General features: G+C 56.5%; 1 long non-coding RNA gene across 2 annotated transcripts; it reads right to left on the bottom strand.

Annotated features, from left to right (window-relative positions):
- Nucleotides 1–242: 242 nt before the first annotated feature.
- On the bottom strand, nucleotides 243–13,128 carry LOC131812898 (uncharacterized). 2 transcript variants are annotated; one of them, XR_009346540.1, is made up of 6 exons: nucleotides 11,158–13,128; nucleotides 10,543–10,629; nucleotides 9,298–9,962; nucleotides 6,643–6,860; nucleotides 4,101–5,182; nucleotides 243–1,566 (listed from the first exon to the last, which is right to left on the bottom strand). It is a non-coding gene; the product is annotated as an uncharacterized LOC131812898 (long non-coding RNA). The 2 variants fall into 2 exon arrangements; XR_009346539.1 differs by having other exon boundaries at nucleotides 9,298–13,128.
- Between the last annotated feature and the right edge of the window lie 877 nt (nucleotides 13,129–14,005).

Below are 14,005 nucleotides of genomic sequence, written 5' to 3'. Positions count from 1 at the left end.
GTGTTTAAGCATCTGCCTTCGGCTCAGGTCATGATCCCAGGGTCCTGGGATCGAGTCCCACATCAGGCTCTCTGCTTAGGAGAGAGCCTGCTTCCCCCCCCCCCCCCCCCGCCTGCCGCTCTGCCTACTTGTGATCTCTGTCTGTCAAATAAATAAATAAAATCTTAAACAAACAAACAAACAAAAAATAAAAAGGTGAGCGATCAGACACAAAATCATTCTTACATGTCTATTGTGTGTGAGACTCTAAGCAAAGACACTGGATATGGAGACCCTAGAGGGGAACCAACACCCCCAAACGTCAAAAGTCCCGTCGTCGTCTTCAGATGACGGGGTTAAAAGTGGTTTTATTTTCTTCATTGAGCTCGCCTGCATTTTCTGCAATGTCTACAACAAGAGCTTCACTGTTGTAGTGAGAGTGAGGTTCTCGGGGAGGAAATAAATGGTCTGGGATGAAAGTCTGCTTCCAGTTCCGCTGGAGAAAAGAGGGGGGCCTCGTGGAGAGGAAGGATCCCGGCCAACAGAAGGTGCTTGACACAGGTGTGAGTTCAGTCGCATTCATGTACTAGCAGGAAGGAGACCCTTTATAGGAAGGGCTCTTTTCTTTCCCGATTTCTTCGTCTCTCGCCTCCCCCCGGGTGCCACCGTCCTTGGTCTGTAGGCGTGCCACCCCAGGACCAGGCTGCCTGGGCTGATTCCCTCCTCCAGGGAGCACTGGGTCAGTCACCAAGCCACAGTTGGCCCTCGTGTGGATGGCAAAGTCAGTTTCTACCTGAGCGCTTTATGGCCCCCGAGAGTGATCTGAATACCTATTCTGTTCGTTTTTTAGGGGGCCAAGGCTGGGGACAGGCAGGCAGTGCAGCCCAGGGACCCAGGAGTGGGGCCTGTCTCCGCCCTCTCTCATTTCCCAGCACCTGGCTGGTCCCTGGCGCAGGCTTCGGGGGTCCCAGGACCACAGCTCCAGCTTGTCTCATTTCCCTCCCAGCTCCTGTGTGTCCTCTCTCTCCGGCTGCCTTAGCTCCCGCTCAAGGTCAGGGAACAAACAGATCAACCCTTTCCCTGGAGCCAGCGGCGGAGAGGACGCCTCCAGCTAGAATCCAATTCTGAGTCAGGGCCAGGGCTCTCTTTCCTGCAAATGTGAAGACAGGAAGGAAATTTTCTTTCTTTCTTTCTTTTTTTTTTTTTTTTTTGTAGCCATAAAATCAGTAAAAATGTTTTGTAGGCAGAGAAGAGGCCAGGCAGTTGGCTTTGGTTTCAGGCACGAATTGCAAATGGAAATGGTCAGATCTGGGGGAGAAAGAATCTGGAGGTAAACTCTAATATTATTGTAGATTCAGCAATATTTTCTTTTACCTGAGGGCCAGCCAGGTGTCAGACGTGGTGTGTTGAGACTACGGAGGTGCTCCCAGGCTCCCTGGGACAGAATGTGCAAGTCCAAGGATGGGCAGGGAGTTGAAGACTCAGGTTTTTGGCCAAGAGGGTCTAGCGCTGGGGCCAGGGTGGCTTTGAAGACCCGGTGTGGACAGCAATGAACCTGATGCCTTTCATCTCTTCAGAGGGATGAATCTGGAGCACAGAGAAGGCAGCATTGGCCAACTTGAGAAGATTCATACGCGCAAGGAGGACAGGGATCTAGAACTCTTATCCAGAAGGCAGTGAATGGGAAGCCAAGAAAGCTCTAAGTAGGAGGCTAGAGTGGTCAAGTTTAAATGTGAAAGTATCTCTCTGAGCGCCCCGTGTATGTGTCCACTGTGAGGACAGCAGGGACGCTGCTCCTCGGACCCAGGCTGGTGGTCTCTACCTTGCAGGTAGAGGAGTGACAGGTTCGAGGTTGTCAGATGGAACCGACAGATCTGGGTGACGACACGAGAGGCAAGAGGATGAGGACAACACCGGGGCTTCAGGACTGGGTGACTGGGGGTGCGGGAGGGGTCGCCAAGAGGAAGAAGGGGAGAATTTGGAGGGAGTATGCCTATGTTTTCTATCTTGAGGTGTTTTGTTTGTTTTGCTTCGTTTTGTTTTTGTTTTTTGAGCTTTGGCTCTGTGCCGTGCAACCAGACATGGAGAAGGCAGAATTCCCACCTACCAAGAAAGACCCTGTGAGGGTAGGTCTGTAGGCATCTGGCTGTTGGCACACACCAGCGATTCAGAGGAAGGACAGGTCGGGGGAGCGCAGCGGGACCTGGAGGGGGCCTATTCAGAGGGGTCAGTAAACAGCTACAGAACCAAGATTGGGCCTTCTGTGTCTCTCACTTCCCGTCCCACAATCTTGTGTGCCTGGCTCCATCGTCCCAACTTCACGCCCTGGCCCTGGCTGCCCACTCAGGCTCCGAGTTAGCCTCTCCTGGCTCTCAGGTCAGCTACTCCCTCTTAAGCTGCACCCAGAGTGAGAACCGATGCTCCCGTGGGAGGCCTCCGTCTCTCGCCTCGCATCTCTTTGGGGAAGACTCTCCTTTCCACATTCTGCCTGGCTTCCTCCTGCTCATTCTTCATGTCTCGGCTTTGATGGTCTCCCTCCTGGAAGCCTTTCCTGAGTCCCTCACCCCGGGCTGGGCGTGTCTCTCCTGTGCCCAGCAGGGCCTGGCCCAGACGCATGGGGGAATGGATGGATGGACATTCAGAGGGTTGGATGAATGGATGGTGGGTGCCAGGTGGGGCCATGGTTGAACGGAGGGGGAGGCTGCCTTGAGTGGATGAGTCAGTGGATGGATGGATGGTTGGATGGTTGGATGGTTGGATGGGCAGAAGAGCAGCGGGTGACTTGGTTAGGTGGAAGGTCGGGAGATTGGCTAGATGATGGGGTGGGGGGTGGGGGTGGGTGGATAGTGGTAGACGGGTGGGCAGAAGGAGACCGAATAGAAAGGAAGAGAAAGGAGACGAGGTTGGCTCCGGCGTGTCCAAGTGGGTGGAAGGCCAACGGCGTCCATGGCGTGGGGATGTTCTCTCCTCGTGGGGATGTTCTCTCCTAACTCCTTCTGCTGACCCCTTAGCTTCTTCAGAGCACTTTCGTGCCTGCCAGGGAGGCTGGGCGGGACCCAGCCCTGGGCACTGCCACCAAACCAGACACCAGCAATGTCCTCCCGTCTCACCTCTTTTCCGTAACTCATCACCCTGGGCACGTTTTTAGTAAATTGGTCAGATTATTGACGAAGACCTGGAGTTTGACGCTGAGCTAAGAAATTCGGGTCTCTCCTGCATTGTCCTCCCTCGGCCTTGCTTTCTGTGTCCCGGAGTCTGTCCAGCAGAAAGCCGGATCCCCAGCCTGGCTGCGTGGGGCCGGACTGGGAGCACAGCCTTACCTGGCTCCTGTCGCCCTCAGTCCCTACCAGCCCCGGTCCCTGCTGCCTGGTGACCACCCCCCCCCCCCCAACCAGCCCAGCAGCTCCGATTTTCAGCTTGGGTTTGATCGCCTGCCAGGATCTCCCAAATGTCGGCTGCAGTGTTAGCATCTTTAAGAGAGCGCCTGAGGCGATCTTTAAGCAGGGAGGCTGGGGCCCCATGCTGATGAGAAGAGCCCGCTCTGAGCTGACAGCTCGGCATGCTGCCTCCCCAGCCTCTGTGCTGGGGGCCTGAGGTCCCCCACTCTCTGGGCCTGGATGACACCTGGGTTTATTTTTAAGCCTGGGTGAATCAGGGCTGGGCGAGGAGTTGAGGTCAGCCCCCTGAGCAGACCCCCAGCGGGGAGCCCCCTGAGGGCAGGGAGGGGCCTGTCCCATCCCTGCTCCACCCCCCAGCCTGGCCTGGCCTCACCCAGAGGAAGGGTGGATTGTATTTGTTAATGGGATGAATGCAGGAGCCTGGGAAGCTGCCTGAAGGAGGTGGATGGTGAAGGGTGCTTTCTCCCTGACCTTCACCTTGAGGGGGAGATGCTCAGGGTGAAGGAGAATGAGCAAAGGCTCCAGATTTGGGAGTCCGAGCAACAGGCCTAGGCGGGTGTATCAGATGGGGCTGTGTCTCTGGGAAAGTTGCTGGTCCTCTCTGAGCCGTAGCTTTCTCATTAGTGAAATGTGCAAAAATGATAGAAGGCCAGCCTTGTACAGTTGTCCAGAGGATCCACTGAGATAATGAGGTGGGAACGTGGTATAGCGCCTGACACTTACCAAGTGTCATCCAGGCACGCAAGGATGTCCCTCCTGGCCCCGTGGCTTTGGGTGTTCTCTCCCTTCTTCCTTGCTTCCTTCTTTCCTTTTTTCTTCTTCTCATCTAACTTTCTTTCTTTCTTGAGATTTTACTTATGTATCTGAGACAGAGACAGTGAGCGAGAGAGCATGAGCAAGGTGGAGGGGCAGAGCGGGAGGGATGAGCAGACTCCCTGCTGAGCAAGGAGAGGGATGCAGGGCTCAGGGCTCCATCCCAAGACCCTGGAATCACGACCTAAGCTGAAGGTAGATGCTTAACGGACTGAGCCACCCAGGCGCCCCAGTACTCTCCCTTCTGCCTTCATGTCCTTCTCTACATCCTCTGCCTTTTCCTTCCAGATCATGAGTATGCTCCCCCTCTAGGACCCCCTTCTCACCTGCCCAGCCCAAGCACAGCCAATGTTCCTCCTCAAATCCCCCAGGACTAAGTTCAAGCTTCAACCAGAACCCATGTGAAGTGACTGATTTCTGTTCAAAGCCAAGTGTCAGCCAATTTCTTGAGGGCAGAAGCTATCTATATTGATTTCTAGATCCCTGGAGTCTTACAGTGGCCCTAGTACACAGGTGGTGCAGAATGAATGAATGGTTGGATGAATGAATGGATGGACGGATGGATGGATGGATGAATGAACAACTAGCTAGCTGGTCTGCGCAGAGTCGACACCCTTCTGGCAGGTTTTAGTAATAAAAGACTGTATAGTTCAAAGGCTGAACCCTGCTGACACCTTCAGAAAAACGGTCCATCATATGGGTGAAGGGCTGTTGTCTTTCTAAAGCTTCCATGTGTTTCCTCTAATCCTCAGAGGACAGGGACAATTATTCTGAGTTCTCAATTGCTCGGTTGTCACACAGCATGTTGGAGGTGGGAACAGAAGCTGCCCAGTCCCTGGCCCAGACAATCCTTTTGGTCCTTGGCCCCTGGACTGATGGGTGTGGGCCCATTTTACAACCTCTGTGATGTGCTGAATGGAGTGGGGGTGGGGAGTTGGTTCACCTCCACAGAGAGGAAGGATCAGCCCCCAGCTCACACGAACATATGTTTCCTAAAGAAAGAATGTAGAAAAACAAGACTCAGAATGGTTATAGAATAAAAATAAAATGAATAGCTAAATGGATGGTGGAAAAATGGTGGTTTGGATGGATGGACACCTGGGGGGCTGAATGGTGGTTGGATTGGTGATGGCTAGAGCTGAATGAGTAGATGGATAAGTGGATGGATGGATGGATGGTTGGATGGATGGATGGATGGATGGATGGACGAATGGATGGACGGACGGATGGATGGATGGATGGATGGTTGGATGGATGGATGGACGGACGGACGGAGGGATGGATGGATGGATGGATGGATGGTTGGGTGAATGGATGGATGAGTAAGTGGATGGATGAATGAATGAACAAGTAGATGGATGGTGGGTGGGTGGTAGATGGATATAAGATGGGGAAATGGATAAGTGAACAGTTCATGAATGGGTAGGTGGGTAAGTGGGTAGGTGCATGGATGGACAGAGGAGTGCATGGTGGGTAGATCAGAAGATGGAAACTTGAGTGGGCAGGTGCGTGAGCAGATGGATGGGCGGATGGAGACTGGGTAGGTGGATCAGTAGGTGAGGATGTGGATAGGCAGATAGATGTATGGACGGGAGGACAGATGGAAGGTGAGTGGGTGGGTGACACTGACATACAGCAAAAAGCACACCAACTAGGAATCAGACAATCTTGTCTTGGCCCTGAATCTGCCCCTAATGCCCAATGGAACTCTTAGTAAGTCATCCAGCCTTCTTGGACTTCACCTTCCTTCTCTAAAAGGGAAATGCTCCTCTTGCCCCCAATACCCAAAGATCAGAAAAGATTCCTAGGCTGTGAGTACTCCAGCACCATACCCTCTCCAAACCTAGTGACCAGTCTCGTCGTGCCCGCGTATCTCTGTTTCCCACGCCCACAGGGACCTTCAGTGCAGCTCCCATCAATGTCTTCTGATGAGGCTTGGAGAATTCTGTTCGCAGCAAAGTCCCATACCAGAAACACGGTCCCATGAGTCTAGTCAAGCCCAAATGATATGGGCTGGACTCAAGAGGCCATCTCTGAGGTCCCAGAAGTGGATTCTGATCCCAGCTCTGGCATTCAGTGCTGTGGGGCCTGAGGCATGTTGTTGTGCCCGCCTGAGCCTCAGTTTTCCCAATGGAAAACAGGGATGATAGTAGCACCTATCTCCCAGCATGGTCTCTGGGACCAGATGCACGGCCATGCCTGGGGCCCCTGGGTGGGATCAGGGAGACAAAGACACCCTTGCTGGTATTCTAGCTCTGGAGCCCAAAGAGCCCCCACCAGACTCGGTGTGGGATGAGTGTCCCTTATTCCACAAAGGTCTGGTGCCTGCCTGCAGGTTTCTAGAATGGGGACGTTCCATGGAGCCAAAGATTGGACTCTGCGACAGCTCCTGCTACTACCCCCAGCCAGCCCCTGGCAGTCCCTAGTCAGCTGTGGTGTCTCCCCTGCTTACTGGATGGTCATAGGGCTCTCCTCGTGTGTGGTGGAATCTTCAGAGATTGTCACTGTTGGGGCGCCTGGGTGGCTCAGTGGGTTAAAGCCTCTGCCTTCGGTTCAGGTCATGATCCCAGGATCTGGAGATGGAGCCCCGCATGGGGCTCTCGCTCAGTGGGAGAGCTGAGCTGCTTCTTCCTCTCTCTGTCTGCCTCTCTGCCTACTCGTGATCTCTGTCTGTCAAATAAATAAATACAATCTTAAAAAAGAGAGAGAGAGAGATTGTTGCTGTTGCTCCTGCCTCCCAGGGGACCCCCAACACTTTGCAGACCCCAGGGGTACCCACAGAGTCCATGGGAGTTTGGACAGCTCCAGGGACAAGGTCGTTGGTCAGGTGAGTGAGCAGCGCTCGGGAGAGGTGCCGGGATTGAGGGAAGTAGGAACAGAGGGGCCCCGGAGGGAGCAACAGTGCAAGGTCCCAGCCTCCTCCAGCCCTGGCTTCCCTCCTTCCCTTCCCCGCCTGCTGCAGACTGGTTAAAGTGGCACCTCTGCCATCTGTGGTCCCTCCCCCACCCCATGGGCAGGACTGTGATTCCAGGACCAGCTCCCCTCATAAATAGGCTGCTGGCGGGTCCCCAGGGCCAGGCAGGCGATGGATCTGGGGGGAGGATCCCATGGGTGAGCAGGTACGACTGCAGGGACCACGAGAGTTCCATGCCCTTCCGTGGGGGCACCCCTACTCCTGGGGGCTCCCAACTGCCCCCACTCCTTCCCTGGTTCCTTCAGCTCCCATCCTCCTGGGATCTCACATCCTAACTGCCCGGCTTCTGCTGTGTTTAGAGAATCTCACGTCACTGCCTGGGTCCAATCCATGGACCCTCCTTAACCAGTGCTGTCTCCCTGGGCAGTAAGCACCATGCTCCCCACCCCAGGATCTCCGCTTTACAACCAGGGAAACTGAGGCTGGGAAGTGGGGGACCAGGTAGTGGTGGAGGACTCACCCCCCACCCCACCCTGGCTGCAGCTTGCCTCCCAGTGGGAAGCGGTTAGCAAGAGAGAAGCCGCAGGGGGTTCAGGTGCCCAGTCCTGACCTTGTAAACCAGCTCTCTGGCCTCAGCGTTCATATCTGGGGAATGGGGATGTCCAGACTGCCCCCTGCAAGGGTATCTTTTGAGCCAGAGAACACACAGGTCATTGTCTCACAAGCCCCCAAGGCCTGGGAGAGGCAGCACCGGAGGGCTGGGGGGCAGTTGGGGGCTCTCCACCGCCTGTGTTCCTCCCCACCCCCCACCCGGTCCTGGGGCTGGGGCTCCTCCCTCCCCCACCGCAGCAGCCAGGCCAGCTGCCCCTCCTCTCTCCAGGCTTCTGCCTGCCAGCTCCATCCCGAAAGCCCCCAGACCCCAGCTGTAGTGTTCTTACTGCTTTGACCAGCCGCTGAGCCTCCCTCCTCCCCCTCCCTCCTCCCCCCTCCTCCATCTTTCCCCCCCTCGCTCTCCTCTCTCTCTCCATCCTCCCCCCTCCTCCTCTTCATCTTTCTCCCTCTGTTCTCCGCTCTCCCTCCCCTCCCTCCTCCTCTCCCTCCTCCCTCCCCCCTCCCTGTCCCTCCTCCCCCCCATCCCTTCGCCCTCCCTCCCAAGCGCTCCCTCCCTCCCTCCCTCCCCCTCTCCGGGGGAAGAAAGGTCACCGTGCAGCTGATTACTCAGAGCTCAGTTGCTGTAGCAACCGGCGGGGGAAGTGGGACAGGCGGGCTTTGAGGACGCGTGAGGTCGGCCGCGGGCGGCTGGAGCCGGCGCGGGCCTCTGAGCTCCTGCGAGAGGGAGGCTGCCGGCAGCCCGGCTCCTCGGCCGCTGCGGGCCCGGCTTCGGGGTTTCATTTTTAATGAAGAATGCTTGCTCCCCTCGCGCACCCCTCCCCGCCTCCTTCCGCCTCCCCGGGGGCGCTGGAGGGGGAGTGCGCCCCGCCCGGGTTTGGCTGCCTCTGGCTCTCTCTGGTTCTGGATCTCTGTCTCTCTGTGTCTCCCCCTCTGCCAAGGTTCTGATGGCTTCCTTCTTTCTCCTCGCTCAGAGCTCAAAGGGACAGCCCTGTACCAGCACACACACACACACACACACACACACCTCCCCTGGCAGGCTTGCTAAGGAGCCCATTAAAATCCTCAGCACCCCCATTCCCCCCAGAAGCCTTTGTCACTGGCCTGGGAGACACCCCACCACCACCACCACTTCCTCAGCAAGCCAGAGACAAGGGTCCACAAGAAGGTCCAACCCTGTTCCCCCTGCGCCCACTGTGTGCCCAGCCCTGCCTTCCAGGAGCTTCTGGGCCCTTCGGGAAGGCATCACCCAGCTCACAGAGAAAGCCAGCCCTACAGGGGTGAGGGTGACTGATGCGGTGGGCAGAGGTGGGGGGATGCCTGCTCTTTGTGGGTGGAGAGTTCTCAGTCCCTGCTGTCTGTTGGCTCCTTCTCCAGCCAGCCAACCCCCCGGAGCTGGGCTAGCTGCAAGGGAGGGCCAGGGAGCTCTGAGGCCTGGCAGTGAGGGGCAGGGCCTCTGGAGCTGGGCAGACCTCTGTTCAAGTCCCCATCCCCCTGTGGGACCCTCCTCTAGGGCCGGTGGGAATGGGAAGCAGCTCAACGAGGTTGGAAAACCCTGGGCAGCTTAAAAAAGGAAACACTTACCATAGGACTGGACATTCCACTCAAAGGTGTTTATCCCAGAGCAGTGAAAATTCAGGTCGGTGCAAAGACTCATGCAGGAATCTTCATAGAAGCTTTATGTGTAACAGGCAGAACTGGAAACAGCCCGTCAACAGGTAACCGCCTCGACAGTTTGCGGTACGTCCAACCATGGAACGCACCCCGACCACTATTAACTATTGATAAGAGGTTATTCATAAGAAGAAATTAATTATCGATACATGGAACACCATGTGATCTCAAGGTCGTGAAGCTGAGTGAGAGCAGCCAGGCAATAAGGGACGCATACGTGTGAGCCCCTTTATAGAACATTCTAGAAAATGCAAAACTAACCTGTTGACTGAAAGCAGCTCAGTGGTTGCTTTGGGACATTGGGAGCCAGGAGGTCCCACAAAGGGGCACAAGAAAACTTTTGGAGGATGGTGGATATGTTCACTGTCTTGAAGCGAATGGTGGTTTTGTGGGTGCATGGCCACGCCCAAACTCCTTAATCGTGCATCTATTGATGTCAATTAAACCTCCATAAATTGAAAAACCAAATTCCCGCTCTGCCACTCACCGACTGTGCGAACTTGGGTGGGTCCCCTCGCTCCTCCCGGCCTCACTGAGAACAGGGGGATAACATGGGCGGCCTCTGAGGGATGATTCTGAGGACCGAGAAACACAATGTTAATCACTCACCTCTGTCCAAAGCAAAACATGGGGGCCCCCGCCGGGGCCAAGAGCACTTGGTCATGCCAGAGCCTGACTTGGACTCCCTGTCCAGTGCTCTTCCCATGGGGCCAGGGGTGATAAAGGTATAGAATGAGTTCAAGCAGGTGTGGCCCTCAGCTCAGAGCACAGGGCATCGCCACTGTTACTGTTCTGTGGGCTGAGTCCCCGTTGGTGACCTTCAGCGGCCTCTGTTTGTGGCAGGGGGTGAGGTGTGGGACTATGCTGGAGGCCCAGACATGGGGGATCCCATTCGCTGTGATCATTATTCCAAGAGCCCCCTCCTCCCCTCTGCTGCACACAGAGCCAGGAGGCCTGGCTACCCAGTGACCAGTCCTCCCTCCCCAGCCTTGAACCTTCTCCCGGACACCTACCATATGCTGGGCATGGAAGGGGATCGCCCCAGGGTGGTCAGGGCTGTGTTCAGGGAAGCCCGAGGTGTGTCAGAGCCTGGAGGGGTCCCTGACCCAGCCTGCTGCTTGGGGAAGAGGGCAGAAAAAGGAGAAGAGGTCTAACCTGAGACCCAAAGCTTGAAAAAGAGTCAGCCGGGCGGAAGCTATGGGGATGCCCCTGGTGAAGGACACAGTAGCATGTGCAAAGGTCCTAAGGGTGAGACGAAAACAGGGCTAATTAGACCATTGAAAAATACTCCATTCCCCAAGCAGAGAGCTACAAGAAGTAGCATTGATTGAGGGAGGGAGGGAGAGGTCAGTGTGGGTCACGCCATTCTGGCTTTGTGTTAGTCTCAGTGTCAGACTGAGAGTAATGGGGAGCCATGGAAGGCTATAGGCAGAGGAGTGACACATTCAGAAGCACTCCCAGGAAGATTACTCTGGCTGCCTTGAGTAGAAGAGACTGCAGGGGCAGAGGTAGGAGCAGAGAGGAAGACCCATGAGACAGCGGCTGCAGATGTCCAGGTGAGAACTAATGGGGGGTTGTTCCAGGGAGGCAGACGGAGGGGCTGAGTGGACTAAACAAAAAGCCTTAAAGGCTAGATTTGTGGGGGAAAAGGGGTGAGGGAGGAGAGCAAAGAAGGGGCAGTGAGTGCGTAGTGGGCCTGTCTCTAAGACAGGCCAAGGTGGAGAATAGCTTCCCAGTCCTAAGTCCCCACAGCTCACCTGGGGGCACCACCTGTAGCCCACAGAGGATCAAAGCCCTGGTCTGGACTGTCCATTTCCCAGGACGAGTCAAAAGCAGTGCAAGGAGGGCCGGGCTCCAAACTCTGATGGATTTCCACTCTGCCTCGCACTGTGTCCCACCCCCAGCCCTGCTCCTTAGGCTTCCTCCTCCCTGAGACAGACAGATGCACCAGGACAGACTCGCAGCCAGCCCCAGAGGGCCCAGACAGCTGAGCAAACACTGCATGGGGCCTTCATCAATCACAGGAGAATGAGGATGCAGGGGTGTAGGGCGGCGGGTGTGGGCAGCAGTAGGAGAAGCAGTGGGGGGGCCTTCTGTGTAGAGCAGCAGTCCAGGCTTGGTCCCACTCACCCCCACGTCAGGCCCTCCTCCATCTCCTGGCTCCCCGTGCTGACAAATGCAGGTCTCAGAACTCGGGGTCATCTTTGAGCCCCACACCGGGTGGTAGGCAAGTCTGTGCTCTCTCCCTCTCCAGAACCACCCCCAAGTCTAGCCTCACCATGTCTCCCCACGCGCCAGCCTCACCTGGGCTCCTTGCCTCGTGTCCCCTCCCCCTCGGCCTCTTCCTCCATGCAGCCCTGGGGAAGCACACAGAGACTTTGAAGGACCTGATTGGGCTGTCACTGGCTCCTACCGACCGACCGCTCCACACTGTACCCAGAAGGGCACCGGTCACCCCCGAAACCCCGCTTCTGCCTCTAGCGCTGGTTTGCCCTTTGTCTTCGCTGTTCCAGACACCCGGATGCCTCCAGGCTTCTTCCTGACTCAGGTCCCAGCTCAGATGTCGCCTCCTCAAGGCGCCCCCCCTTCTCCTTTTCCCCCCAACCCAGTGTGTGTGTTGTGGGGGGACTATGGAAAGGGGGCTACCCTCAGTGCAAACTGCTGTCCTCTGACGGACCTCCTCTGGAGGAGGGGGGCTCTACCCTCTTTCCCAACTGGTTCCTACCCCCTGGGGTGAGAACTTTCCAGCCACCCTGCGGGTTCCCCACCTCATGCAACAGAGATGAGCCCAGGGTCCCAATGCCCGAAGTCCGGCTCCTTGGTCATTCACCAAGGGACGGAAGAGCCTGGGGGCTGAAGTCACAGATGTAGGGTTCAGAAGCCAGCTCTGCCACCCACAACCCACAGGGCCCTGGGCAAACTTCATCTCTCTGTGCCTCAGTTGTCTCATCTGCGCAATGGGGGAGGATGATGGCACCTGTCTCATAGGACTGCAGTGAGGAGGGGACAGACTTGCACCTGCTGTGAACAGCCCAGCCCAGCGCGCCCAGCCCCTGGTAAGCGTTCAGTGAATGACAGCCCCTCGACGGCATCCGTCGGGCTTCTGCCCTGAGCCAGGCATGGGGGACCATGCCAGGGGAAGGGCCAGCCCAGAAAGTTGGTCACTTTCTGACCAATGAGGCGCATCCATCTCTTCGTACCCGAACTCCCTCTTCTTCAGCCTCTCCCCGCCTCTCTGCTGGGTCCGGGGGACCCCTTCTTGTGTCCCAGAAGTCCATTCTGATGGGGCCCTGGCCCTCCCGTGACCACTCATGGTCTTCTGGCTTGAAGCAGCTTGCAGAGCATGTCATTCCGGTGAGTGAACGAACGAATGAATGAATGAATGAATGACACCAGGACCCATCTGCCTCCCAGGGCAGCATCCCAAGAGAAGCCCACTTTGACCCCCGCCCGGTGGGGTCAGCAGGCCAGGCCTAGCCCAGGGGAGGAGGCTGCCAAGTTTGCCAATGGTCTAGAGGCTTCCAGAAGGCTCTCTACAAAAGGATCAAAGGAAGCAGATGACAGGAGGGCAGGAAATGGCTGCAGGTGGGGGGGGGCACACAGCCCCCTGCCCAGGCTGGGATGGAAGATCCACAGGAAAAGGACACAGATGGACAGGCCATGGGGGGTTGGGGAAGACAGGATGCGGGCAGAGGGCCTCAGCCACTTCCTTTGTGCAGAGGATGGACCCGAGGGTCTGTCCCTTCCCCCAGCTCCCCCCTCCAACGCAGGGCCCTCCTTTCTGCCCCCGGCCACCAGCATCCAGCCCTGGGCCCCAGCACCCAGAGGGCACTCGGAAAATGTTTGTGGATTCACAGTATTCCTGAATGAAGGGAAGTTTTCATCAGCCATTCCTGCTTTCTCCGGTAGTTGAGGAGAGAGGGTCAGTCACTGAGATCAAGTGAAGAAGCGGGGTCTTGCTCCTGGTGCCCGGGCCACGACAGAGTTGTTATTCAAATCGGAGTCTTTCCAAGTCTCTAAAGTCTGCTCTTAAATACCCATTCTCAGGCTGTCGGCAAAACACCGTCTTGCTCACCCAGCCGTGCCTTCGCTTACCCTCTCATTCATTCCGCAAGCGTTTCCCAGAATCCTCCTCGCGCCCAGCCCTGTGCCGGGCACCAGGGCTCCTGCAGTGAATGAAACAGTCACAGTCCCTGCGGGCTCAGACTCCTCGTCTGGAGGGCAACGCTCCACCCACAGAATTAATTCATCGTGATTGTGGAAAGTGCTGGGAAGGCAAATGCTGGGGTGCAAAGCCGGCATACGCAGGGGGCGTGTCCGGGGGCCTCTGAAAAGGCTTAGGATGCAGGCGACAGGAGGCAGGGACAGGTGGCGGGCAGTCCAGGACCGCGGAAGGCATGGAAGAAAATAAGAGGCATAATCCTGATCTGAGCAGGCATCATTCAGTGAGCCCCTTCCCTCCATAGACACCTTGGGCGGATTATTCTATAAATCTTTACAGGAAGATGGAGATGCCCTGATTATCCCCATTATAATTGGAGAGGTCGGCCACCACAGCTGCTAAGAGGCAGAATCAGTCATTTCCCCTGGTCTCCAAGCCCCGAAGTAAAGGCTGCTT

The sequence above is a fragment of the Mustela lutreola genome, chromosome 12 (genome assembly GCF_030435805.1).
Source record: "Mustela lutreola isolate mMusLut2 chromosome 12, mMusLut2.pri, whole genome shotgun sequence".
NCBI classification, from domain to species: domain Eukaryota; kingdom Metazoa; phylum Chordata; class Mammalia; order Carnivora; family Mustelidae; genus Mustela; species Mustela lutreola.
Note: the sequence above shows the minus strand (reverse complement) of the source record. Positions and strands in the feature narration are given on the sequence as shown.